Consider the following 9587-nt stretch of genomic DNA (forward strand, 5'->3'; position numbering starts at 1 on the left):
TGGCGTCATCTGCAAATTCTGCTGGGAGGCAAAAGCAAAAGGAGAGTTCGCTCGTGGGAAAACTTGGTCCGAGTGGAAGCTTGATTATCTAAAGCAGGGGTACTCAATAGGCGGACCGCGGTCCGGATCCGGACCCAGACGCAATCAAATTTGGACCGAAGCCAAAATCAACATTCTAATTTAATCATGATCCAAGCGAGTTTTCATTGGTGCGTGATTTCGCGCTATATATTTTTTTCCTACAACATCACTATGACAACTCACTCACTCAATGTTGGCAGCGAGCTCTGTGGGTCACGCAGGTTGTGTGTGTCAATGGCAACAACGCGGGCAGATAGATTTGTGAACTGTATCTTTTTCTCAGCAAACGGAAACTCATGGCGTGTGCATGAAACAATGAAACATATGAAACAAAGCATGCACACTTTGAACAAAAATACCCGCAGAACTCTGAGATAAGGGGCAGAAAAATAAACCATCTGCAATCATACCAAGCAATATGCAGTGTAATAGTTAGATCAGCCACACAACAAGAGCGTGTATACCTCAACATACTGTTGTGAGTCTGCCTTTTCAACCATGAATATGGTGAAAAACAAATACAGGAGCACACTCACTAATGAACATCAGTGCCTCCGCCTGGCCTTCACACCTTTTATGCCCAATTTTAAACCACAAAAAAAAGTGTCACCTGTCACACAAATAAGGCCACATCACCTTTTGTGCATAGTTCGAACGTTTTTGTTGGAGTTATGTTTTGGGATTTTGACCGTCACTGTTCCGGACCCTGAACTGAATGGAAATTTGGCGAGTGGACCTTTTTGGGTTTCTAATTGAGTACCCCTGATCTAAAGCGTCATCTGACACAGAAAGTTCATGTAGACGCATTGAAAACACTGAGACTTAGACATGGGAAGTCTATCGATCAAATTCTCACCGAAACGAATGAAGCCCGAGAGAAACGAATTCAGAGAGCACGATCCGACCCTGAACAAATTAAAATATTGATCGACAACTTGATGCTAGCAATTAACACCAACATGTCCATGTTATCAGTTCAGGATATACACGATCATATGGCAAAATACGTCGACCTACCTCAGAGTTGGAGAAGCAAAAATTATGCTTTTGAATTTGTGGAATGTATCAACTCAGTTGTGCAGACTGAGATGATAAGCAGCCTATAAGAAGTGCTCGTGTCCACACACTATTTGTGGATGAAAGTACCGATATCTCAGTGCATAAGATGCTTGTGCTTTACATTAAGTTTCGGGAGCAAACTGATTTTAGTTACAAAACAGTTTTTGCTGGAATCATTCAGCTTTCAGGATGCACTGCAGAAAACATCCTTGATGCCATTACAAAGTTCTACGCAGATCATGCGCTAGACATGAACAAAATGGTAATGTTTACATCAGATGGTGCTTCTGTCATGTTAGGCAGACATAAAGGAGTGGCTGCTTTACTGAAGCGTCAGGTACCACACCTGACTGAGCAACACTGCGTGGCCCATAGGGAGGACTTGGGAATTGATGACGCACGGAAAGATGTCCCTATAATGAAAGAGGTAGAAACGCTACTCCGGACAGTAGCCTATACTCCATGTTTTGCAGATCATCTGTGAAGAAAGCCAAATTCACAGAGATGGCAGAGGTTTTGGAAGTGGATTCACTGTCTTTTAGGCCTTTGAATGAAGTGCGTTGGCTGTCACGCTGTGCACGCTTTTTTGCGAAATTTCAGCGCATTGACCGAATACTGCTCCAAAGAAGCTGACTCTGACCCCATTGCGAAATACTGTCATAGAAAACTGACCGACACCAAGTACAAATTTGCAATCACTGTGCTAGCAGAAGTGCTTGAGGAACTCGCTCAGCTGTGCACCTGCTTACAGCGCAGTAACCTTACGGCCATGGATGGGCACTGCATTGCCAGAGCGAAAATACAGAAACTACGTGCGCAATATTTAGGAGAGCGTGTTCACTAGGGCAAACGAGCGCTCACAGTTTTGGAAAGTGATAGTGCAGTAAACACAAGAGACATCATTCTGTTTGTCTGTAAAGTTTGTGAGCACTTGGATGCCCGCTTCCCTGAAAATGAGCTCAAAGAGTGGGCTGCCTTTAAGCCGGAGACGTTGGATCGTGCAGTTGGTGAATTTGATCATGGGCTGAGTGACGTGACCAATCTGGCGAAGAAGTTCGAAGCGCTTCTGGAGGAAGCAGACGATGCAGTCCCAGGGCGCATTTGTCAACAATACAACGACTTCAAGTTCATGATTAATGAAAAAAGAAAAATCGGACTGCTCAAGTCATTTTCTGAGATTGTAACCTGGTCAGTGGCGAAACCACCGGGGTGGCAAGGGGTGGCAGCTGCCACCCTAAAAAAATTGCTTGCCACCCCACTTGCCACCCAGGTTGTCAGAAGTGTCTCCTATAATATACTATACATTTATTGAATGGTATTATATTTTTGCTACTTAAGCTGTTGATCTCTTTGGTAACTTGTTCTAAAATCTTTAAGTTCCCGCTCCCCTGTAAAATGGTTAAGTCCATGAGTCCGTTTTGCTCTCTTGTCACGGTGGTTGCCCATCTCCGTCCGCTCCATTCCAGTGAAGAAAGAAACGGTTTGAAAGCATTTGAGAAGCGAAAAACAAACTGGAGACAAGCCTACTGTAGGCTTGCAGTGATGAAAGAAGTGAATCGTGAATCAAGAAAATGTGATGGGTGGTCATATGTGATAGACAGTTCCGTTGTAATTTCAATCGTTTATTTAATTGCTAGCTTGCAAAAGTCGGTAGCACACAGTAGCTAGCTCGCTATACAGCTTGCTTGTGCTAGCTAGCCTTGAAGTTACCACTGTTAGCTTATAGGCCAGGCAAAGTAACCCATTTTGGAGCCAAAAATATATTTCAGCATAGATCATTTCTATGAGGTGTCCAGAACAACATACTAAAAGTCCTAAGAAATCCTAGTTGAGGAAATATGTTTAATTCTCATCAATCTGAGATGTGTGCTAATAATGCATGGCAAAAATCCCTCAAAAATGTATTTTTTTCCTTTACTCCTATCAAAATAAAACTTTACACAATGAAAGTACCCATGGAAAGTAGCATTTTTTGTATTACAAGTTTCTTTGAAAATGAGTTTTAATATGCAAATGAGCTACGTATACACTAATCGAATATGCCCAAAATACACCCAAATAGGCTTAATTTTTTCCTTTACTCCTACCACAATAAAACTTTACATAGTAAAAGTATACATGAAAAGTAACTTTGTGTATTACAAGTTTCTCTTGAAATGAATTTGAATATGCACATGAGCGTCACACTTGAATATGTCCTAATAATAATAGTAATTGGCTGCTCTCTTCCACCTCTTGAGGACATTTATAAAACACGCTGCCTCAGAAAAGCCCACAGTATCCTCAGAGACTCAACACACCCTGGTTACCACCTATTTGAACTGTTGCCCTCAGGGAGACGCTTTAGGACCATCATAGCAAAAACAGACAGGCTGAGAAACAGCTTCTATCCCAGAGCCATCATAGCACTTAACAATGCACAAAACTGACCTGTATTTGTCTCTCTGTTGTGTTATATGTCTTGTGTTTTTATAGTGTAAATATGTATATATATATGTTCAATCTATATTTTTATTGTTTTTGTGTCTGAGAGCTGCTACCTCAATTTCGTTGTACTTGTGCAATGACAAATAAATATATTCTATTCTATTCTAATTGCATAGGCAGAAACACCATACCCCTGGCAGGTAGTACCAAGCCAGGCAGTTTTCAGGTTAACGACCATTCTAAAAGCAGCATTGCCATCTCCCATTGGCAGTAGGATGATTGGATGAAGATTGGGCCGATGTATTTGTCATACATATGAATGGTGTTTCTGCCTATGGACATATTCAGTGTGGGGCTCATGTGCATATTCAAATTAATTTCAAAAGAAACTTGTAATACAAAACATTTGACTTTTCATGGGTACTTTCATTGTGTAAAGTTTCATTTTGATAGGAGTAAAGGAAAAAAATAATAAATACATATAGACACCAGGCATGTGTGTGTGTGTGTGATATGCCACCCTTGAATTTCAACTTGCCACCCTTCTGCCACCCCATGTAAAGTTTTCTAGAATCGCCACTGAACCTGGTCGCTGAAAAGTGAGCATTTTCCAGATCTGGTACAACTGCTTGACATTTGTGGCACATTCCAAGCATCTAGCGCCGACTGTGAACGCGGTTTCAGTCTAATGAATGCCATTAAGACAAAATCGCGCAACCGCCTTGAAGTTTTCCATTTGGACCAACTGATGAGAATTAAATCAAGGGAAAAAGATGGTCCCATAGACCTTGACAAGGTCTACAACCACTGGAAAGGGGACAAAGACAGGCGAGAGAAGATTTGAGGTAGAAATTTCCAATATTTTCAATTAGACCTATTAGGCCTTATATAGATCAAAGTGATCTTGATTACGGCAACAACATTTTGGCATATGTTTAGTCATTGAATCGTGTAGGTTAATTCTGTTTTAATACATATTTGCAGTTGTTTCATGTAATAATGATTGTGTTTCTCTTTTGGTTAACCTGTTTTTCAGATGCTGTTCTTCAGAGAGATGTGTCTTCCATAGGCCTGCAGACAAGATGAGCCACATAGCCAGATAGGCCTACCTCCCTCAATAGAATTAAATTCTTCAATTCAATTCATGTTTTGTAGCCTAGTTTGTTGCAAACCACTCCAGTTATTCAATTGGTTTTATAGGCTACCTTTAGGAAAAGTGACACCATGTCAATTTAATAGGCCTATAATTATTGTTAAGCATTAGCATTGTTCAACTAAATTGACTGGTAAAACACCATGATTAAAATGTTCCCAAAGTCCAGCCATTATGAAGGATATTGAACAAATATCAACCTTGTAGACATATTTGCTGTCATCTCTTTGAATCCCCTATGGCTAACGCAGGCTTGTGGTCATTTTCGGCAGGTCGCGTGGTTTGCGAATTGCTCACAGTGCTAAAATGTGCGCTCAGAAAAAAAAAAATTAGCTCAGTGTTGAAAAAAATTAGAGGGAACATTGGTCAGGGGTCAGATGGGTTTGGGTTTAAAGGACTGAGAGAAGCTTCTTCAAGCAGCCGAGGGTCAGCGATGCTTTCAGCACACACACATCAGCGATGCTTTCAGCACACACACATCAGCGATGCTTTCAGCACACACACATCAGAGAACCCCTCTCAGCGTTTCGTGGCTCTTTCACTGGAGGAGATCTGAGAGCAGAGAGATGTCTGACAGAAACAGAGCACTCCTACTGTAACCTCTCTCTGGGAAAGGGTACAGGACTCAAGAATGATTATTTTTTTAGGTTGTCTGCCTTAGGTAAGGAAAGAGTATGAAAGCTGAGGTCATGGCTATATCCTAACCCAAATAGCACGTTTAATGTGCATATCTCAGCAAACGTTACATATGCAAGCAAAGAAAACTAAGTAAGTACACCCCTTTCAGTTTCACTCTTCAAAAAAGATCTTGTCCTTTATCATTTATTACACATTCAAGTATCACAATCTATCTTGACTATGACATTCATGGGCATTATGCAATCTTCACATCTACATATAAACAGTTATACAAGCTACATATGACATTACACAAGTAACATGCAACAGTAATAAACACCAGATACCTGACAGTTACACACAACAGTAATAAACACCAGATACACGACGATACCCAATGTTAGGGGAATTATCCAAACTCATGAATACAAATTACAGAATACACTCTAATGAATTACAAGCCAACTTGTAATCCTACAAAGTGTGCAGTGAGAGGGACTCACCGTGTCAGCACTGCCCTGTTTCCTCCCGAGTGGAACGATCTGCGCTGTGCTGGGGTCTGATACGACTCGGCCACGGCTCAGGCGAAGAGTGGGCGGAGGGAACCCAGGCCACTGGAGTACTTTGAAAAAGACTTGCACTCGCTGCGGTTGCCAAGGGAACGTTTCTACGGTGAGAAGGTGGGAGGACCTTTTGATCGATCGAGATCCTTGAGATCGTCAACTGCTGTTGCAGCCTCTCAAAATACCCCACAATGTCCCTATGTTGCCAGTTCTTCTTTCAGATGTCTTTAATAAACTTTAATTTAGTGATTAGGCCACATTGTGATACTTTTGACCTCAATATTGATTTAGTTAATTTGAAATGTATTTTCTCCTGTAAGATACAAGATTCCCTAATTTGATAGAGAAGCGAGTGAACAGGTTAACACAGCAGGGAAAAGCTAGAGAGAGACAAAAACACACATATACATATATATATTCTGATTGGTGGTTGTCGTTGAATGCAATTTCTTTCAAGATCAAAGCAGTGGAAACCTAATTGGTAATCTGAAGCCAATGAATAGATCTTCTCATGAACCAATGTTGTTTGTATTTATTGTTTGTGTTAGTTTGTTTATGTAGTTGTTTCCTGTGAGACTTGTTATTGCTTATTGGGTGTTACTGTACATATATATATACATATATATATACATATATATATATATATATATATATATATGTATATATATATATATACATATATACATACATATATATATATATATACATATATATATATATATATAGAGAGAGAGAGAGAGAGAGACAGAGAGAGAGAGAGAGAGAGAGAGAGAGAGAGAGAGAAAGAGAGACTGGCACAGTACCATGTCTGCCCTATGTGTACTATATATCATATGGGGCCCAACAATAACACCAAATAAGCAATAATAAGTCTCACAGGAAACAACTACATAAACAAACTAACACAAATCACAAACAATAAACACAAACAACATTGGTTCATGAGAATATCTACTCATTGGCTTCAGATTACCTTCTGCAATTAAGTTTATTTACAGGGCTTTGAACTTGAAAGAAATTGCATTTAACGACAACCACTAATCAGAAGTCAACTCTTGTGATTAATTAGCTCACTTGAGGCTGGAGAACACAGGAAGGTCAAACAATCACTCCTCTTAACTGAAGCGCTGTTTTACATTTCTGTGATTGCATGATTGTAAAAACAATTGAGTTTAAACACAAGAGTTCGTCCAGACAAGTGATAACTGTGACATTTAGTGGAAATAAATAATATGAAATATATTATATGTATATTAATACATTAAAAACTTTACAAAATTTGGCATCATTCTAAAAAGTGTCATGATTATTACGTTTATACGTATTCAGCCAATGTGCGGCGTACCCCAAAGATATATTAGCTGGTAACTTTGAAAGGGTGTGACAAAAACTTTTTGAAATAACGTTTTTGGAGATGCCCCCTACATTTCATGCAAATTGGATGATCAAGTAGGTGTTAGAAAAAGCAAAATGGTTGGGCAGATTGGGCAAAATTGTCACCAATATATCCAGTAGAAGTGGAAGCTCTTCTGATCCTAGTGCACCTCAGTGTCTGGAAGAGATTATTACACCTACCTTAGATCTGGCATACTAGTAGGAACTTCACAGATTTTACCCCCGCGCACATTTATGAAAGAAAATATGTTTATTATTGTGATTGTGCAGCTTCTCCGCTTAGGCCCCTAACCCCTTACTTTGATTCTTCTAGATTCTCCCAGATTCTTTCTTGATTCTTCTAGATTCTTCTAGACATTTAACGCCATTATCAGGATGAGAAAAAACTACGAACAGGAGCTGATGTGGAACCTTAAGTTGAATCAGTGATCTATCAGATCAGAGGGTTGAATATACATACAGTATATGCTGGTGCAGAATCTTCTCCCAGGCCGCAGGTGCAGCCCGTCCAACAGGTGGTTCAGTCAGGTAGGACAAGCAGACCAGGGACCGGACACAACAACAGAAACCTGATCTCACTCCACCACTGACAATCTCCTGCCAAGCAGACCAGGGACCGGACACAACAACAGAAACACAACAACAGAAACCTGATCTCACTCCACCACTGACAATCTCCTGTCATTGCTCTGTGCCAAAGACCCACGAAGAAACCACACAGATTTGCACAAGTTAATATGGACAAACAAAACAGTTTGCAAGCTAAAAACCATGAGACATGCCAAATTGCAGAGATATGGGTTGTTTGTGCTAACTCATTCATTATGTTTGTGCTAACTCATTCATTATGTTTATGCTAACTATGTTTTGGTATTTGTTACTCTGTAGTTGATTAACATAATGCACTGCACTAGTCAGCAGCATCAGCAAACCTCAAATGTCAACATTGCCAAACATTTTACAGTATTATTTATTGTTGTTAATGCTTTATGAATGTTAACCCCAGCATTTAATATTAGCTACATACTGTACCTTTAATGACTATTTTCATAAATGTTAATTTAAGACTGGTCACCCTATATTCACTTTCCATGTGTACACTGATCCAGTGCTCTCATTGCTGTTTGGCGCCTCTCTACACCCTAGACTGGGTTAATCTAGCCTGGGTTAATCATGACGGCAGGTGTTCACCACTGACATTAACACCTTTATTCATTAACAGTTTTATTTCTCCCTCGTGACTCTACGCCACTGAGAGGCCTCGTGAGTACGTCCGAAAGGATCATGGGAGCCAAGAAACCACACCGTGGGCAAGAGTGAGCAAGCTCGCCCAAGCTGGGGTAATTAATTGTCCCTGGGGGTAACTTCCCACATCCTTATCAGAAAACAGAGATGAGCCACAGACTGCAGAACAAAAGCCAGTGACATAAAAACAGCACCTGAAATACCCCAAGGTGTAATTACGCCTCTCAGAGGGGGCTCAGGGGGGCAGATTGCACCCCGTCGGATGAGAAAAGCCCATAGATGGCTTTCAGAGATCTGTCATTTCTCTCGAAGCGCTGAGCTGATCAAACAGCACTGCACTCAGTTGATTTGGTTACAGTGTCTCCTTAGTTCCTCTGGCCCGAGGGAACACTGTGCCTCAGATAACACAGAGCTGATACAACACCGTGCCTCAGATAAGACAGAGCCGGTACAACAGTTGCACAACCTGCCAAAAATAACAAAGAAATAAAAAAATAAATAAAACATGACCTCCCCTTGGATAATGACAGATGCATGAGTGCAATCAGGAGGACAATCGAGGGGCTGTATGGAGGGAGAGGGGGCTATCTTCTCAAGTATACATTTCAATAATAAAAGACGCTGAGGAGGCAGATCTGAGAGGCTGGAGATGGGGACAATGGCCTGATAATAAGCCTGCAGCTTGATGGGACGTCTGTGGATGGAGGGCCCAAGCTGCAGCATTATGGCATAGGCCTTTTATCTCCCTCTGTGCTACGCCTAGCCTTTGTGCGTTTTGTTCTTCTGACACATTTGCTGCCTGAAAGCCTTTATTAACATGATGTTTGAGAGTCATCTTCCTCACTCATGCCCGCCAAAAATTAATTGACTCAGAACATTCTGTTTCCATTTGCCAGGTTGTGCTTCTGAAACTGAGCTTGCTTGCATTTATCTGTGTCTCAGTTTGCTCATAAGACGAAAGAGCTTTTATATACTACTTCAAGCTTTATGAAGAGACCGCTTCTCCCCTCTAGTGTTCAGAAATGGTTCTGCAAGAAGCAGTCAAT

Source organism: Clupea harengus, chromosome 17, assembly GCF_900700415.2.
Source record: "Clupea harengus chromosome 17, Ch_v2.0.2, whole genome shotgun sequence".
Taxonomy (NCBI): domain Eukaryota; kingdom Metazoa; phylum Chordata; class Actinopteri; order Clupeiformes; family Clupeidae; genus Clupea; species Clupea harengus.